Source organism: Diorhabda carinulata, chromosome 2, assembly GCF_026250575.1.
Source record: "Diorhabda carinulata isolate Delta chromosome 2, icDioCari1.1, whole genome shotgun sequence".
Taxonomy (NCBI): Eukaryota; Metazoa; Arthropoda; class Insecta; order Coleoptera; family Chrysomelidae; genus Diorhabda; species Diorhabda carinulata.
In genome coordinates, this window is record NC_079461.1 from 24582519 (window position 1) to 24602554 (window position 20036).

General features: G+C 31.0%; 1 protein-coding gene across 12 annotated transcripts in view; it reads left to right on the plus strand.

Moving 5' to 3' along the window:
• Positions 1-20036, plus strand: part of LOC130903759 (glucose transporter type 1) — a 555907-nt gene that overhangs the window by 460295 nt on the left and 75576 nt on the right. The gene's annotated exons all lie outside the window — the stretch shown is intronic.

The window sequence follows — 20036 nt, forward strand, 5'->3', positions numbered from 1 at the left end:
GCCCTCAAATTCTAATTATTTTTATTTCTAGTATTCTAACAATATTTTTGCTCTTTTTTCTTCATAGTTTTTTCATTTAGTGTGGTGCATAATAACTTAAAGCTCTTCATTTTTTATGTACTCACCTATTTAATTTATTTTTCTTCTTGTGCTTATAGTCTTTTTTCCGTTCATTTATAATCTCCTCTTTACCTCTAATATTATCCTAAGTGTAACTTTTCTAGTATTTTTGTATTCTTGTCATTAGTCCTATGTCATCCGGATATACAAACGTTCGTGCAAGGGTCCTTTCAATAGCAACTTCTTTTATTGGTTCTTCGATAAGTAAATTTAATAGCATTGTTGATGGTATTTACTCTTGATAATTCCTCTTCTGCTTTTGTTCTCTCGGATTTTAGCTCTACTTTTGACAAGACTACGAAATATTCTTCCCAATTTCCTCCTTTTATTTTAGGCTGGTACTTTTTAGTTCTATTTTGTAAATTCATGCGTTCAAATAACTTCCTATTGTCTATATGTTATCGTTTATTTCTAGTTGTCCCTTTATTTTTCTGGAACTTTTCTGGAACTCTCCAATTCTACTGTGGTCTCAACCAACTTGTTTAGTCTTTGTTCTTATCATTTATACTTCCCTGCACCCCCCATATAAATATTTTTTCATTTTTATTGCTAATCTTTGAGTGTGCTCTGTTATTAGCCTCTTCTGTACCTTTGTGACATACTCTCCTTTCATTTGTTCTATGCTGAGTGTGTTCATCTCTTATGTTCTTCTGTTCCCTGGTAATCGTTTACTATTTTCAATTCAATCTTTATTACCTCAAGCAAGTGATCCGTACATCGTTTATGATTTTCTCTCACTTCCAAACACTTTCTTAATACGAGGTGGCTGTTATGCAAAATGTTATCTTTCTCCATTGTGACGTTAAAATCTTCTATAATCATCAATATGTTGTTTTAAGATATTTTAATGTGGAGTTGCTCCAATTTGTCTTAAATTTTTTTTATTTTCCTCTGTCAAACAGAAATGTGCCCTTGTTTATTCTCTATTTTTACAGAAAATTAAGATCACTTATCAGAAAGGCTCTTCCCTTTATCCTATTTCTCTATTCACCCAAGTGATAAATTTTTTATACCTTTTCCTCCTAGTTCGTTCCTTGGAGTGCTACTGTATCTTGCTACTTCTCTAATTATTTCTTCTATTGTTTCGGCTGCCAGCAATGTTCCAAGTTCCGTTTTTGTAATTTCTTTTTTATGGTTTCTCTTGTTTTCTTTCCTAGTTTTTCTTCATGGTTTCGGAAGTTTTCGTTTTTTTTTTGTTTTCTTTTTATGTCCTTCTTCATTGCCAGGTCGTTTGTTACTTTTAGTTTTTCGAAGTTTTGTCAAAATTCTTTATTGTGCATTCTTTTTCATCCCAACCCATTTCTCTTTTCCTACTTATATCTTGACAGTTTCACCATTTCCATTTTCTTCTCTAACCTTGATTGTTGTTTTATTTTCGTATCTCTCTATGATTCTTGAGAGGTTATCTTGTATAGTTTTTTCCCTTTTTAAACGTACTTTTGTTTTTCATCGCACTCTCTTTGCTTTTTTTGTTAGCTATAGTAGAAATGTCTTTTCATCTACTTTCACCCCCTTTATCATCTCAATTTTAAACTGGAGACACTCGTCAAACAGTACACTTTGTCTTCTAGTTATTCTTGGTCCCTTGTATCTAGTATAAATCCTTGCAGCACTGCGCTCTATTTTCCTTTTCAATTTCCAAATGCTCTAGTTTATCAGGGAATATGGACAGAGAATGCGAAGAAGAGATAAACAACGGAAACAGTACTCGAAAAATCAGAATATCTGAACGGAGGAAGACTAAATTTTGTGTAACGTGGAACTTAAAAATAAAAATTAAACAAGATTATAAGAATACAAGCATAGAGAATTTTAAAGTGAAAAAAGCAACAGAAATAGTAATCAGTCGAACAGTGCAAAATATCTTAAGAAAATAATAACAAATACATCAAATCTTCTCCAATGTGCACGTTGAGAAACTAAAGAAAACGCTCTGAGCCGGCTTGGTACGGTAACAAATTTATGTATTGTGAAGAAATCATCAGAGAGAAATATATTGGAATACCAAAATAAAGATGAACAAAGCTAGGAGTTTAACAAAATGAAAATTAAGATTATTTACAAAAGGAATTGATGAGTTGGCAAATCTAATGGATAAATAATAACTGACCTCTCAGAAATATAAACCAGTAACTCACAAAAAAATTAGTCATCAGCTGCTCCAACTTCGACAATATAATTAATTTTCTCAGAAGTAGCTTTGTAATAAATGGTATAAATATCAAAAATATACCTATATATCATTTACTATCATTTCCTGCTTCATTATTAGAAAAGGTACTTGATATTTCGAACAATATTTCATATTTCAGTATATAAGTTTATTGTAAACTGTGTTTCATTCACATAAAATATATTTATTAGAAAACAATTTTTAAAAATTGAAACTCTTGTTACTATATAACTGTTTGGACAACGTTTACTAAGCTGTTTCCAACTCACCACGTATTACATTCCTTATATTTATAATATCTACACTAAAACACTAAAAAACTTCTATAATAATTTATTTAACAATATTATACTCTCACTTATAGATTATCAACAATATAGGGAAAACACAATTTTGATGTCCTTTTTATTTCGAACATTATGTAGCTTCTTTATCATTTTCATCGACAGCGCTGTTAGTCCTCACTTGGGCATCGACAACATTTGTTAACTTTTCGTTCTGATCCTCGCCTTTAATTTCAATCGGTTTTTCTTCTTTTACCTCAGGAATAGTGTTATTAGGTTTTTTGTTTGGTGTTGAATTAGACACACCTTCTAATTTATAACTACTCTTGGAATTTCCCATTGTCAAGGTTCTGCTGTTAAACGACAACTGTTCGAACTAACGGTGTTGATAAACTAAGTTTAACCACATCTTTATGTCGTGATAACTTTTTATGACTCACTAATTATAGCTATGATAAGATACGACAGTAATCAAACATTCTATACAGAACATTTGGCAAATATTGTTGCAAGGTTTTAATGTTAATTTTTTAACACTGCCATAAATACATGCATATGTCAACGGACGATGAGTTCTGTTGTTTTGATAAAAAATGTGTCTCCTATTAATTTTTTACAGGAACGTACTCAAGATTACAGTCTATTCACAATGGATTAAAATCATCTATAAAATATATTTTGTAATTTTCGAAATCGAGCAAGAAGTTTTCATGAAAAAGCGATGTATGACAAAATAATGCTTTGATATCTAAGGGGAAATTAATGCTGTTTCTACGTATATGAATTTTCGATTCTCAATTGTAAGCTCATTTTGTCCTTTTAGGTCGTATCACACATTTCAAGGTTATGTATGTTACATATATGCTTTCTGAGTTTAACAAAGGCAGTAACGTAACAGTTGCGAATGCTTTTTAAGTGAATATGACAATCACAAATGCTCCTCTAAGATCAGATTCGGTAATTTAACAATAACACTATTAGATAACAACATACTAAGGATAGAATTAGAAGCAAATCCATAGCAGACCAACGAGGAGCTCCCTCATTCAATCCAGCAGATTAGAATAATCAGAAGAGATGCTGGGGTTCCCCATTATCTGTTCGAAGAATACAACCCATCCATCACATGAAACCTATTTCTTTAATGACACAATACAGAACCGTTTTCTATTCTCTTGTTCATTGAAGATGAAAAATGGGTTCTAAAATTTCATTTGTTTGGAATTAGTTTGATTAGCGTAATTACTTTACATATAACCTTCATGACCTTCCAATGGAAACTACTTTACATTTTCTTGAGTTTGGAATTTTGTATCCACCTGATCGTAGACAATTAGGATCTCTTTTTCTGATATGCATTACTACATTCTCACATTATTGATCCATTTTCAAAATAGTTCGATTATTTAAATTGTGTTATATAGTCTAGCTTAACTTCATTACAAAAAATTCTACTATTCAATTAAACAATGGTGTAATTTTAACTTGTAGTCAAAAAAGTAGATGAAATATTCCTCATGATAAGAGAAATATCTCACGATTTTTCATAGAGTCCAAGCTTGTTACGCCCCTGTTTCATGTCGATTATTTTTTACTTTTGTTTGCATTTGAAGTTTACATAAAATTTTCCATGGTCACAATGAGGCGTCAGCAATATTATGCACATGAATACATGTTAATACTTTGAAGTGAACAAATCTTTTTATAGAGTTGTGTTTACTTACTCTACATATTCTAACCTTGTTTATTTTGTAATTATAGAAATTGACTTGAGGAAAAGGAAAGGCGAGATTTATTTTTTTATTGAATCTGTTATTTTTCAAATATTGAAACCAATTATCATTGGAAGTTCCCATAAATAAATTTTGGCAATATACGACCTAACCCCAACAAACCAATCTATTTTCAAATTGTGTGTATGTGTGTGTGTGTGTTGTATAAAGCACTGGACTCTATTATTATAAACATTATATCATCTCATTATAAATATTATGATAAATGTAATAAGTTATATGTTTCCAATTCAATCTACAATTTGTATATTCAATAATCCCATAAAAATAAGTCTCATGGCCTTGATCAGGTAATCTGAAGGGTCATTCTAATGTTCCTTCCTGTAGAAAAGTTCTGTTTAAAAAATTGCGCACATCCCACATTTTTTTGTGGACTTTGTTTATAACATGGTTTCATCAAGCCTAGATTTTGATCAGGCCAATTTTGCCGTTCAAGAAAAACGTCGGCTTGTCCGAAAATGAAACATTATCAATTAAATTGTTATTTCGATTCATCATACACTTCAGTCCTTTTTAAGAATGTTTGATACTGTGGCATATGCTAATCGTCCTGTTCATGTTTTGTCAAATATTTCTCTTTTTAACTTGAATAATAATTGTAGCGCAGTAGTCACTTTTGTTATTCAAAATAAATTAATTTGTTGTCAACCTCCCACTCAATTCGAATAGTTTGATAACATCTCAATCTCGATTCCAAAACGTTCTCTTTATTTACCAGAGGCACAACTCTTAAGTAAATTTTGGTGAAATTACTCTTTATACTCGCAGCACTACAACTGTCAGTTTTAAGTACAAAAAGAATAATTAATCCACGAATAGTTAAACCACCGGCATCTCCACAACTTGAAGCAAATTGAGAACTGCAACTATCCCGCCTTTTCTTATATAAGTTTCAGTTCTCATCTCTTGCATATTTGTTATTTTTAATTTATTAATATTTTGTATTCGTTGTGTTTTGTTAGATACGTATGCATATTTTACAGTGCAGAAGCTTCTTTTTATAACGCAATTTTTATGTATTTGGAGAATCGTAATACCAGGGCACAATATCTGAAATTTCGAATTTCTCATTATTTTTTGGGTTAAGCTGTTCTTCTTAGTACCTATTATTATCATTGTCCATCGTCTGTTTTTTTTTAATTAAAAATTTCTACCAAATATATCTTATTAAAACGACCGTCCAGGGAAGATGTCCTTTTTTAAAAAAACTATCACAACTATTTTGATGAATCAAAAGAGATGAATCACATTCATTACAATAATTTAGCTTCATTATTATAATTTAAATTGATGCAGCTTGAAGTTGCATAGACAGTTGAGGTTTTTTGTTAATGAAAACCATAAGAAAAATTTGAAACATTCATTAAAAAACCGTTCAACGTCGCTCAGAAATATACTTCCACAGAAATTAACTATGAGGTTTATAGTTCACTCTCCATTAATAAGTACCTGTGGGTTTGTGTCTGTTTACGAGAAAAAAATGTTTCTTCAATTTTTTTCCTTTTAGCTCTCGTTTCTTTTCAAACGTATGAAATCCATTTTCTACGAATTCAAATATTTTTTCATATATTTTATGAACGTATTATTGTCTTTAATCCTCATGAGTTGTAAGAACAAGAAATAAAATTCAGGAATAGTATTAATAGCAATATGAACAAAAATCGCGTGTTTACTTTTTTCAGAACAAACTATATGAGTTTCAAAGATTATGACTGGACATATGGACAATGGATTCACGATCTTGAACTCCAAAATATTCTTAAAAAAAGGCGTTCTGTATGCGCGAATAATTTATTGTAAATTGAATGGTACCGACTCCTCTTATATGGAATAAGTGGGTTTTGGTTTACCGAAAAAAGTGTCTTCTGGGCCACCACGAACATCAATATTAAAATTTGAATACAGAAATCGATTTCTCTTTGAAAAATAATAAAGGTTTACTCTCAAATTTTTCCTGTATGGTCAAAAGTCTGGCCTTACACCTACCATGTCCAATAATTTGGTATTTCGCCCCTGTGCATAGATATTTTTTTTGGGTTTAAGAAAATTCACTCATTTCAATTGTATTTCCGTTCTGTTTTCTCCTTTTCTTTTTACTTCGTTAGATAGCTGGTGACATCCAATTTCATGCTAGTTAGTCACTCTATCTGTATATATAATATACCCGATTACCATTTCTGTGGAAGAGTTTTCAGCCGGGGATATTGAGGCTTCAATCGAAAATTTTCCAATACGCAACACTCTCACAATTTGGATATCCTACTGCCGATAAAATGATATTTGTTGAATATCCCAATTAATGTCTGACTACTTTGCTTTGCTACATTCGTCACACTTGCAATTCTGTTTATTTTTCTCTGTTCTGATTACCGAAGACTGAGATATAAGTTCACAATCTGATTTCATGGACACCTCTTGTTGAGGAATTGGCATCGATACCGATAATATGATCACTAATAAAAGCCATCAGATTCAGTGGCACACTTTATACGGTGTGTTTTTAATAGCTTATCAAATTAGTTGTAGAATAATAAATAGTCTCATTGAAAATATTTAATACGTCTTTTTTATCTATTAATTTGTGGGTAGACTGAAATTTTCGTATTTTTTATCTATTAATTTGTGGGTAGACTGAAATTTCCGTATTTTTGTCCATTCTATAGTAATTTGAACAACGTGTGAAGCATTGAAGAATTCATTTATAAACGGAAATCTGGAAAATTTAGAAAACAGTAAGGAAGTACGAATCGTAGGAATGTGGTTTTGTACATTAGATTATAATTTTCAAGAACACGAAATTAAAATTATTTTATATTGTTGTTTATTCGGCTAGTAATCTATGCATTACTTTATGGACGTAGTGTATAACGTTTACTATATGAGTGCGAACTCTTGATTACCTTGAATTTCAAAAAAATTTTGCAAAATGTTGAAAAACTAGGACGATCTCGGTCTATTTCTAACTTTTATTGGAATCAACTTTTGATATCAACTGTTGTTTCAATTCACATACGCTTTTTTGTTATTTTCCCTTCTCTTTATCAATGCTTAATATTCTCCTGTTATTATTTCACCTTTTCTGAGATGAAACCATCTTTATCTTTTCGGAGCAGGTTCTCTCTCTGAAATGTATTGTCTTGACTTGTCTTCCATTTCAATAGTACAGTAGTGGATCCAGGTTTCATCTACCGTTATAATGCAAAAAATCCGACTCATTTAGTTTGAATCGCGCGAATGAGGCCAGGAAAATATTCATTTGACTTGGTCCAAATTGAGTGAACTCGACACCTAACTCGTGTATAGCTTACGCATGCATAATTTTTCAGTTAGTATAAGCCAAAGCGTTCCTTTGATATGCTGATAGCTATCTCTCTAACCTCAATCCGACGGTCGTACAGTACCACTTGGTGAACGTTCCGAACGCTCTTTGTTTCCAAAATCACCGACATTCGAGTCAGAATCTCTCAACGCATGCCGCATTACATTTCCCCACTTATTGATATTGATAAGTGCTGATATCTTCAGATTGAGGTCTGAAACTTCTCAGGTATCCCGCGTATTCATTCAACGAAGAATTTTAATTAGGTTAAAATAAAATAATTTAATCTTAACTTAAAAATGTTCAGTTTTCATGTGGTGGAACGTTCCAGTTTCAAGAATTTCTTTTATATTTTAGTTATTGTTGATAAATATTTTGATAGATATCGAAATAGGACGAAACATCAAACTTATCGTCTATCTTGAAACCAATTTTCAATCAAAGGAGATCTGAAATCAAATGATTCATTGAAAAATTGGTCTATAAAGAAAAAAATTGAAGAAATTGATCCTATTTATCTGATACTCGTTAGAGATAGAATTTTCCGTGGAAAATTTCATTATTTAAATATAGAAAACCATTTAGTATATTACAAAATCACAATTATTATGAGTGATGTAATTATTGTATATGTAATTAAAATTGGTATTTAGCTACAAATATTATTAGTTATTATCTATTGTATTGTTAAATGAAATGATTCGCTAGCCAATTTATTTTTACAATTCGTTATTGTTTTGCGAATCTTAGGAAGATTTATTGTGTTTATTGTCAATTACACATTTTTTAGATTTCACAAGAAAAAAATGGTTTTAATTATGAATCCTCTATCATGCTGAGTAAAATATTTTAGGCAATACTGTTTTATCACAAAATCTCAAATTATCAACACGTGAGTTGATGAAAAATCATAATATCTAGACTCAGATAAGTTAACTAGTGTGTCAGACAATTTTCTTTTCTATTTTTTCACATTATCCCTCATTAATATCTGATCGTCACAAAACCTAGTACACATATAAATGAAATATATTAAAAACATTTTTATTATAAAATAAATAAAGTACATAAAAATTCTTAGAAAACTTAGATCACGTCATATCACAACCATGTATACACAAAGTCTTTAAGATTTTCGGCACAAATTATTTGAATTCTTCTTGCTCTTTCCCATCTGGTCCAGTGTTTGTTCTCTGTGGAATATCTGTGATATCCCTTCTTCTACGGTTTCTGTTATGCTTTGATTCACTGTCACTTTTGTTATTTTTATTTCCATTACTCTTTTCACGTGTATCCATTTCAGATAATTATTTATTGTTTCCACTGATTCTATTTTAGATATGAAATTCTCAAATTTGGTTTGTAACAACTATCACAAGTTTACTTTTATCTTCACAATTTATACGAATATTATGGTTATACCTCAATATCAGTTCGTTATCAAATGATCTATAGATCCGTGAACAACAGAGTTTATATTGTGGTGTTAATTGAATTTTTCTAGAAATATTGCTTTATTTTAGTAATCCTAGACCAGACTGGAAATTTTATGTGTACCTACACTTTGTTTGATCTTTCGTAACTGTTTATAGTCTCTATGACGTAAACATAATTTTTTGCTAATAATTTTCGTCGAATCACATAAATTTTATGACGTTTTTATCTGGAATATTCTGAATTTTTATATTTTTAAAAGTTAGTGACTTCCGTTTACCCTCAAAGAGGTTACTGTAAAGTCTGAATGATGTCGCTTCTCAATATTACTAGTGAATACAGTGAATTTTTTCTTTACAAAGTGAACACAAAATTTTAATCCACGACCGAAATCCTTTCGGGAAAGTAAAATGGTTTTCACCTTCACTTCTCTCTGTCAGGTTCGTAATGAGAACTTTTAGTACTACTAATTGTTTAGAAAAGTAAAGTGTTTGCTGTCACAGTCCGAGGAAGTAATGACAGTGACATTGACTTCACTTGTATGCCATTCCAGGGTAAGTTCATTGACTGGTTTTCAAAATTCTTAATTCAAGGTCATAGCTATAGACAAAAATGTCGTCTCCAATGATAGACTACGGTCGAAATTTAATTTTTGAAATCAAGAACGTAACAGTAGTTAAATCCCATCGGAAAAAGAAAAGAAAAAAATATTATAATGAGTGGAAGATTAATCTACGGGCGATCTGAGGCTAGGAAGTGAAAGGGTAAAAATAAAAAAACGGTTTTTCTCGATTTCCCGCAAAACTACAAGTTCTAAGGAAAAAAGTTAAATAATAAAGTTATAGGAAATGAGAATATCTTTTGTATTTACACCATGAAATGCAGGGCAAGTTCAGTGACGGGTTTTCAAAATTCTTGATTCAAGGTCATAGCTATAGACCCAAATGTCATCTCTATTGATAGACTACGGTCGATAATTTTTGAACAAAATGTAATGCAAAGGGAAAAATAAATTTACGGGCGATGAAAGTCAAGTGAAAGGAGGTAAGTTTTTAAGGGTAAAAAATGGCGTGGGAAAGTAAGTAAGTTTTGACCTCATTAGATAGTTTTTTACTTCGGAGGTTATAACTATTGTTACTGCAGGTAAATAAATATTCACGAAATAGTCCATCAAATAAAATGTATTCCTTCACTAGCTTTTTGTAGCATTTTTATTTTTTGAAAATATAAAATAATAAAGATATTTTTTATATAACCTTGTACATTCTTCAAAGGAGAGTCACAAAACAACATCAAACCACCCGGGTTTGATATCAGTTACTATGACAACCCAGGAGTGTAATTGTTACTAAAACGTCAAAGTTGTTCAAAACGTCTTGGAAGTGACCGAATAAGTACAATCTTCTTCTAAATTAAACCACATTGAATCAAATAACTCCACTGGACCGGCAATTCTTCTTCTTAGTCTACAGAATGCAACAAATTGTGTTTTCAATATTAATATTTATAATAATTAGTAGTTTTTAGTTAGAGTTTTTTGTATATACGGTTGTAGAAAAAATAATGTGTAAAGTGTCTTTCCGCACTTGACCGCTTGCCCGGACAACTGCAGTCGCGTGCAGGAAAATATCACTTTCCGCACTTGTTAGGAAAATAACTATTCTTGATTTCCGGCAAAAATACAAGTTCTATGGAAAAAAAGTTAAATAATAATGTTATACGTAGTGAAAAGATCTTCTGGATTTACACTGTTTTCGCATGTTTTTTGGTCGTCGAAATCTTTACTTTCTTATGGCATTAAAAGTATCACCGTCACTACGGTAATTTTTCTCAGAAAAGACAAAAAACTCGTATTCGAATTTTTTTTTAAACATTTGTACAATTTATTGTTATTTATTGAAACACAAAAGCGTGAGATAACATGTTTCGTTGATAAACATAAGTAATTAGAGAGAAATTGCTTTGGTGTCCAGAAATTTTTACAATTTTTAGACAACGGCTTGTAAATATCTAAAAAAACTCACTAATAATAATTGAATAAATAAACAAATAAAATAAAATCTAAGAATAAATATAATATGTACCTGTGAAAAATTTTATATGTAATATACATTACATGCGTGAGAATTCAACCAGATAATAAAATTAAGTATACGACAAACCTAAAATATGTTATAATTTGTATTTAAAATCAGTATTAACATTAACTCAGTTTGTAAAATGATCAGAATTGAATACAAGTCGTTTACAGCGTAGAAGACACTTTTCAGTAAATATGCCATCAAATTCTTGCGAAATGCGGGAAAACATGTTATAGATTTGATTTCGATTGGCAAATGATTGTGCATTTTTTGCATTGGACAGTATAGAACCGATACCTAATTCTGAACGTGGAGTAGGTAGATAAAAAATGTGCTTCGCGTTCCTAAGAGTAAATATCTAACAGCTCTCTTCTGTAGTTTAAAGATTCGCTCAAATTGAGTTGTACAAAACATACCCCAGAACTGAAAGATTGATAAGTTTAGTTTCTTGGAACCTAATGCTAGCGCAAAACAGACAGAACTCAATTTTTTAGATGAAGAAATGTCAACACCAAGCACTTTAGGATAATTATGTCGCTAGATGTCCTATGTAGTACCGTGACATCAGGGTTGCTCCAAGAGAAACTAGTATCGTCCGTTATAAGACATATTTTACTACTGATGTCTTGATAGGTAATGTCGTTGACACTTGCTTGAATGAATTATATAGTAATTGAACCGTAATCTGAGAAATATTTTTCTTAATTATCACTATTAGTAGCTAGTTTTCACCAATTATGATTATGTACGCAAGTCTTAGGGTCGAGGATTGCGAAAAGGTAGCATAATAATACAAGTTCGATAACTAATTAAACTATATTTACATAAATACCAAACAAAACAATATACATACAATTATATACAAAATGAAAAATTATACTAAATCGCGAGCCGAATCTCTGGAAGCTGCGTAGTTCCGTTGAGATCTGATCGCTTCGCAGTCCTGAGACAGTATGAGCTTCTCATCGATTTAAAACATCTCGCCAGGGTTCCTGAAAGTGTGTTGGTTTTTCCTAAATCATGTACCAAGTATATTGGAGAGGATCAAGTTAATTGCATGTTTATTAGTACATTAAGAAGGTTACAAAAGAAAGCAGACTTCGAATTCCCAGAAGAAAGTAACTTGGAATTCCCTGGGTCAGGTTTCAATCAGATAGAGCTCGAAGGATTATTGTTTTATTGATTAAGATGTTCGGAGAAATGTGTACAGAGCATATTGCGTTATCGCTATATAATGGATTTCATATGAATTGCATCAAAAGATCTTTGCCACTATTAAGGTTTTACTATAGTTGTTACGCTAAAAGATTATATTATCATTCAGATATCAATTAGGATCATTAACAATTTGAAGAAAATCGTTGCCCTTTTGACTTTCATAGTTTTCATGACAAATACACACATATGTATGTGTGGAATGTATATGTAGAATGTATATCAAAATTAGGTAATTAAGTGGGTGAGCGATGTTCATGTCCCTTTTCAGATTAGCTGTTACTTGCTTTTTGATAATGAACGTTCGTTTCTTATTTTCCTATCTATTGAGAGAGCTTATTTAGAAAAGTCTCGAATTATTTGCTAGATTATTAACCATATCATCATTTTTTATTATGAAAACATTTTTTGATTATTAGAAATTTTGATTGTTTCGAATTGAAAATGTATGAAAAGTAATTAACGAATTTCTCCTTTTACCAGTAGATTAATATGAAGTTTTTTCAACGTAATCATCTGCTTAGAAGTTAGTTAGGAACTCCTTACATTATCTGAAGGTAAAGTTGTGATAGGAAATGTTTTTGTAGGACAATCAAAAGTTTTCCTCAATTCTATCCAAAGTATATTTTTTGACAGATATATTTGCTTTTTACCTTCAAATTAACCCATTTTATGATAATCCTATGTCTTTTGAAATTTCGTGCATTTAGAAGAATCTACACTATATAGATATCAAAAATTCAGTTTCCTCTGATATTTAAACAAAGATGGAATACTTATATATAATTCTATCAAAAATTGCTTACTTACACACTTACTTTTCATAAAAATTTGATATCCTTTGGAATATCAACCTCATGAGCTATATTTCGGCACCAAATTTTTAATATAGTGCAAACATTTATTAGATCTGCCGCAAATTACGTAATCGTTATTCTGGTATAACGGAAAGTACAGTTAATATTAAGACAATAACATAATATACATACAAATGTGAAACATAAATCAGTAAGTGTCCATTTTATGTAAGTTTAAAAAAATATATTTCGCAAATTCAACGATCAGCAAACTCTTACATTAAAAAAATTGAATCGAGTTTCATAAAAAGCCGTGTGCAGCAGAGCTCCATCACGAAAGTCGAATTTTTCGTCGAATGAAGAATTTAACTAATACACAAACAAATCTTTCCATAAAATGAATTTCTTGGAAATGATATCAATTCTCAATCTTATTTCTTTATATGGAAAATTTGCTATTCCTCAATAACTTTTCATTTCACAAGTTAACTCTCTCTCTCTCGAATTAAAATTCATAATTTCAATAGACCCGGTGGTCTCGAACTCTCTTGTTCAATTCCAATTGACAACAAAGAAAAAATGGTCATAATGACAAGAAAGTTCGAAAATGGGAAGTAAAAAAAATCACCCTAGGAACGATCATACTCGTATTATTCATTAAATAGGAGGCGGTCCAGTTCAACAATTACAACGATCAAAATGATTTCGGGCGTTTTGTGCTAGAAGAACTGAAGAAGAAAACTTGAGAAAGACAATTCTTCAACATCACCCCTACTTGCATGCGAAGTTCGAACCTTCTAGTTAAACTTTTTCTGGCCAAAAAATAAGGAAATATAACAAAAATGACCATAAAATGGAGAGGGGTGGAGATGGAAAGTTTCGACCTTAGACAGGAAATCATATCGCAACTAATTGAACCTACATGTGAATTTCATTTTTCAGTCGCTTTTCGTTTGACCTGCAGAGGTGAGCAAAGATCAAAAACCACTTTTTTTGCACTGCGACCCCTCGAAATATTCATTTGTTTTCAACCAAATTCTAATAACATCAATCCGCCGCCAAAAAAGCCATGTATGCTAATTTTGAACCAAATCGGACCCATAGCAATTGCTCGAGAGACGAAAATAAGAATTGTAGCTTAAACAGATATATATTATGTATATATATATATATATATATATATAAACTACAGACATTCGAAAAACCATCATAATCGTGTTCAGGAGGTCTCAAAACATGGGAAAAATGATGTGCCCCCCATTTTTCTTCTAGTCATGCCTACCGTAATAGTCTAATTTTTCCTTGAAAAATTTGACTAAAAAGTTATTGAATGCAAGATTTTCATTTGAATAACAATTTTGAAAATATATTAATTTATTAAATACCAAATAAAAACGTATTTAATCTAAATAAAATAAAGAACATTACTTAAAATTTTATTTCTAATTTGAGTGGTTAGGTTACAATTTTGATAAATAAACTTGTCCGTTTATAAACTAAAAAAATAAATTTGTGAAATATTACATTCCACTCAATGGTTTCAAAATACTCACAATAACTGAAACATATATCATCTAGTACCACTTAATACGCATAAGAAATTGATATAGTTCACTTAAATTCTTCTTCCTCCTTCCCATCTGGTCCAATATTTATTCTAATTGGTACTTCTGTTAAGTCTCTTTTTGTTCTTGTACGTGTCTTCTTTTCCTGTTGTGTGTTACCAATAGGTCTACAATTTTTATTTTTATCACTTTTATTGCTGTCTGAAGCATCCATTTCAGATTTGTGTTTGTGTATTAACTTGTATTCAAATAATCTGATGCTCAACTGAAAGTCCCCAAGTTTATATTGAGATATGAATTTAATGTTCAAGGAGATGTAAAATCTACACATGTCTGTGAATTTTATGATTATTTTGTTTGGTCATTGATCGTATCTTTAACAAATATCCGTATGTAGACTGACGTAAATCGAATCTAATCTCTCTAATAACGTGTTAAACAAACAGGCATGTCGTAAAATGTATGAGGAGTGAAGATACAATAATCACTACTCAATTCATGCTATTTCCATGCGAATTTAACATTTGTATCGTTTATTCACATTTCCATTTAAAAGAGAAAAGGGAACTATTGAAATTAACAGAGAATTTTGAAACGCCGAAAATATCGGGTAGGGATTCCAACAAATAAATAGAATTTAAATTATTTTAAACATAATTTTATTGTTTTTCAAATTGATTTTCCTGATTTTTTCAAAGCTGGTCAATAATTCAGAGTTAACCGTTCGAAGTTGCTCTAATGGAATGGTGGCGATGTGTTATTTCGGAAAACCACACGACCATTTGCTTCGAATTGCTTTGTGCACAAACAAGTTTTGTTCGATTTGGCTGGTCTTGAAAGACCCATACACTCGAGTCTTGTTTAGTTTCGGGTTCATATGCAGAGATCCATCATTTGCCTTTCAGGATTTTAAAGACGTCTTTTGAAGTACCGCGATTGAATTTTTCCAGCATCTCTTTGCACCGATGGACACGAGCTTTTTTTGAGCGGTATCCGACGCGAACAAATCTTTTTGATGGCCGAATTTTCATGCATTATTGAATATATGCTATTAGAAGTAATGCCAAAGTATATCTCAATCTCATGGTATGTCACATGGTGATCTTGCAATATCAGTTTACGCACATCATCGATGTTTTCTGGCACAACAGTCGATTTTGGACAACTTTCACGAAATTCGTCTTGTAGCGAAGTGTGATCACGAATGAATACGAAAAACCAGCGAAACATGGTGGTTCGAGATGGTCAGATGAAAGAGAAGCTGGTTTAATCCACGTCGAAAGTCGTAGAATAGTTCATATCAGTATTGCCATACTCAAAACTTTAGTTCCTATGAGTAGAATATCTAGATCACCATTTGACAATTCTTTCCTTTTTTTCTTATAATTTTAGAATTGAGTTTTCCAGCATCCGGAATATTGGTTCATTCAATCCTTTATATAATCATGGGTGAAGAACAATTCAATGTAAAAGTAGATACATGACATGAAATTGAAGATTGACATAAAATATAACATTAAATCTAGTGGATTGATTTATGCCTTATTTCCTCGGTTACTTGTGACAGGCCTATATTTCCAAGACATATTTTCCCATAAATTGGATAATTTCGAGGTTGATACTGAAATTTTTATAAAAGCTATACTAGTGCTTTTGACTACATCTATTATTTCTTTTAGAAATCGTCATATTTCTTTCTGTATACTAGGCATCTGTCATGTTTGTATTTGATGTGAGTTGATTGATAAAAAAATATTGCCTCTGGCATTGCATTGCACATTGAGTAGCTGGCATTTCAAATCACTTATTATGAGATTATATAACAATGCTTGATTCTTAAATTCGTTTATTCAGTTATCTTTCAATTTATCTGCTTCTCATGAAACTTATTCTCGTTTCTAAGAACATAGATATACCTCGAGCCTTTCAAATGTTTCTTTTTTGCACAGTTATTTTTGTTTCGACGTTTTGCTAAGAATCTTTTTCTTTTACGTTTGAGCAATATATACTTTAATATAACTCAAAACTTTTTATACACCAAGTGCAAGTTAAACCTTGTATTCTCGATTTATATTCAGTGAACGCATCACTTTAATACTCACACTTCACTGTTTATTTTTATTCCATCGCTGCCCTTGGTACAAAATTAATGATTCTCCCATAAAGAGATTAACATTGAACTTCTTAATAGGTTAGGAATTTCTAATGATAGATTATGTTGATTTTGAATTGATTTTGGATAGGCCTGATATAGTATTCGTTTCAACTGCAGGGTTCGGATGATTTTTAATAGGGTTGTTGTATTTGCATGGGGGTCCAAGGGGTTTAGTACATATGGTTAACTTTAGAATGGCTCATTGAAATGAAATATAATAATCGGAGAGAGTGGGTGAATAAATACAGCTCATATTTTATTATTCCCTGTCGTCTATTTATGAACGAGTTTTCTACATTATGTACAAATGATCTGAAGTGATATTTCTAAGAAGAATCAGAATCTTCCAGGCTTAATATTTTCAAAAGTACGTCGTTAAGGTAAAAATGGGAAACTTCTTCAAGGATAAGGGACTCAGAGTCAGTTCATCATATAACTCGCACTCGACATGCACACTTTACACTTTCTGTTATACTACGAGTACATGTAGAATAACGAAATATGTCTAGTATGCAGCTAAGAATATTCCATATTTGTGAAGATAAAAACTTATTTTATATCGTTTCGAGAATTGAATGAGGAATTAACATAATCATTTCGGAATTATCCAAAATATAAATCCATTCAAAGATTTATGATTATCAAAATGATATAAAAAGTGAAATCCACAGTTTGTTTTCTTAGGTAAATACAATAATAAATTTCTTCGACTAAACAAATTTCTGTATTTAATATTTAGCTTGAGTTGCATTATCCCTAATTTATTCTTTTCTATATATTATCTATTTTTTATTGATGACGTTAATATTTGAGTTTTCAAAAAGTATGATTGGGAATTCAGTAACTTAAACATTTAAGCTCTAGAAAATAATAGGGTTGTATCATTACTCAAAGAAACCAAGCTATCACTTTTTACTTGGACTCTAGTCAAGCATGACAAAGCCACTGAACTTCGATTATTATTTTCTCGTTATTATTTATTGATTATATATTTTTAGTTTCATTGTACTATCCCAGATCACCTTTAGTTATTTAGTCCCTGTATTAGCAATTACCGACTTAAAATATAAACCTTTTTACCGTTGTCCTATTTTTCATGGTTATCATAGTCATTTTTTGGAGTGTTGGGATTTTTAATGAAAAAAACTCACATAATTATTTGCGAGCTCTTGTTTTTTCTATTTAATTAGTTATAAGGTAGGTTTTTACCTTTAGCTCGAAAAATTATTTTTATTTTTTTTAACGAATACGTCTGATGCTAATACATCTCCACAAACACATTTTTTTAGATCATAATTCAATGACTTTCTGCTAGAATAACTGATAATATTTGATATAATGACAGAGATGTCTCTATATTATGATGCAAGCATAATTTAACCAGAATACAGGATTATGTTAATAAAAAGATTAGATAATACAAATACTTATGTACACTTTGCTATTTGTGTCACCTATTTTTAAAAGATGCCATTCTATAATATAACAATTTGTTTGTTCATCTTAAAGTAAATACAATCAATTAATAAATATTTTACAAATATTGGTTGAATAGAAATTAATCTTGAAAAATGCAGCAACATTAGAAGATTAATGAGGTGACATTAATGCAGTCGCCCCACAACAATATTAACATAATATAACCGGATATTAATATCCACACCATCGGTGTGGAAGCTTAAATCTACCTCCAAAGTTTCAATTGATATGAACCGTGATTTACGTTGCAACAACATTCACTATCCCTTATATTATCTCCTAATAAGATTGATGAATTATATATGTGTAATCCGCAATAAAATTTGTTGTCCAAACTTACAAATACGGGGTGAAATACGAAAAATAACAAGATCGAATCCATTCGGTTTTGTCATTCTGCTACTGAAGCCTCTTTAGTGAGATAGTCGATCCTGAACAACGCATTCATATTTTGTTCAATATTTAGTCTTTAAAAAAGAAGGAAATTCGCAAAAAGTAGACACAGTTGTTGGTCCATATATGATATACATTGATTCCATAGCTTAGTAAAAAACTAAAAATCTTATAGCATTCTAACAGATGATTTGTAATTGAGACGAGTGAGTGCCAAATTTGCTCTGAGACTTTTGACAGATTAACAAAAGAGAAGTTGTATTTCAATTCACAATTGAAAGATCATATTCGTGCACATCGGGATTCATTGCCAAAATGATTATTGGAATTGAGAGTTGAGGCGTTTTTTTTGTTTTCTATGGGCTAGCCAACGTTGTTGCAAAACAAATTGTTGGCCCCATGAAAAAACCGTGTTTAAACCAAGACGTCAAGTGTATAAAATCGCTTATCTATACCTCGTGAGTATGTTTAATTTGTAATATCTATTGGTTATATTTTTATCATTATAAAATATTTCTCACATTAATAAACTTGTCGCTGTTATATCGGAAGCTTTTCATAACGGTTCGTCATCATATAACTACTTTTCGAGCATTAATACTGCGCAAGCGTCCAATTGTTGAAGAACGCAGTTACCCTTCAAAGTACCAAATCATCGACTTCTTTTGGTTCAAGGACAATTGTCATATAACCACGATTCATCACCCGTAACGTTGTAAAAGCGTTGCTGCTACGTCTGTTGTTAAATTGTATAATCATGGAAAGATCTACGGTCACAATTCTATTGAAGTGTTTTCTAAGATAACCGATAATGAATTTTGTTCTATCTCAAATTAAACTGATGTAACACCGCTCTTCCTTTGCGAGATGTTACAAACAGAATTCTGGCCAAAACAATTCACCAATAATGGGAAATATTCCTCTTGGTTTAGGCTTTTTTCAAGACTATAATAAATAGTAGTGTGAAAATAAGATTGCTAGCGAAACTCGTATTAACAGGAATTAGATGTTATGTCGGCTAAAAACACAATTAATACTAAGTAATCGCCTACACGTAGGAGATTGTTTGGTGGCGTTGCAGCATTATTCAATCATATTGATAAGTTATTGAAAATAAACTGTTTCGTGAAGGCGTCGATTTTAAGATACGAGGGGTTTAAGAAAAGTTATCGACCTCAAAGATGTGACAGATTAATATAAGCTGTAGTTGAATCGGGTTTCAAGGCTA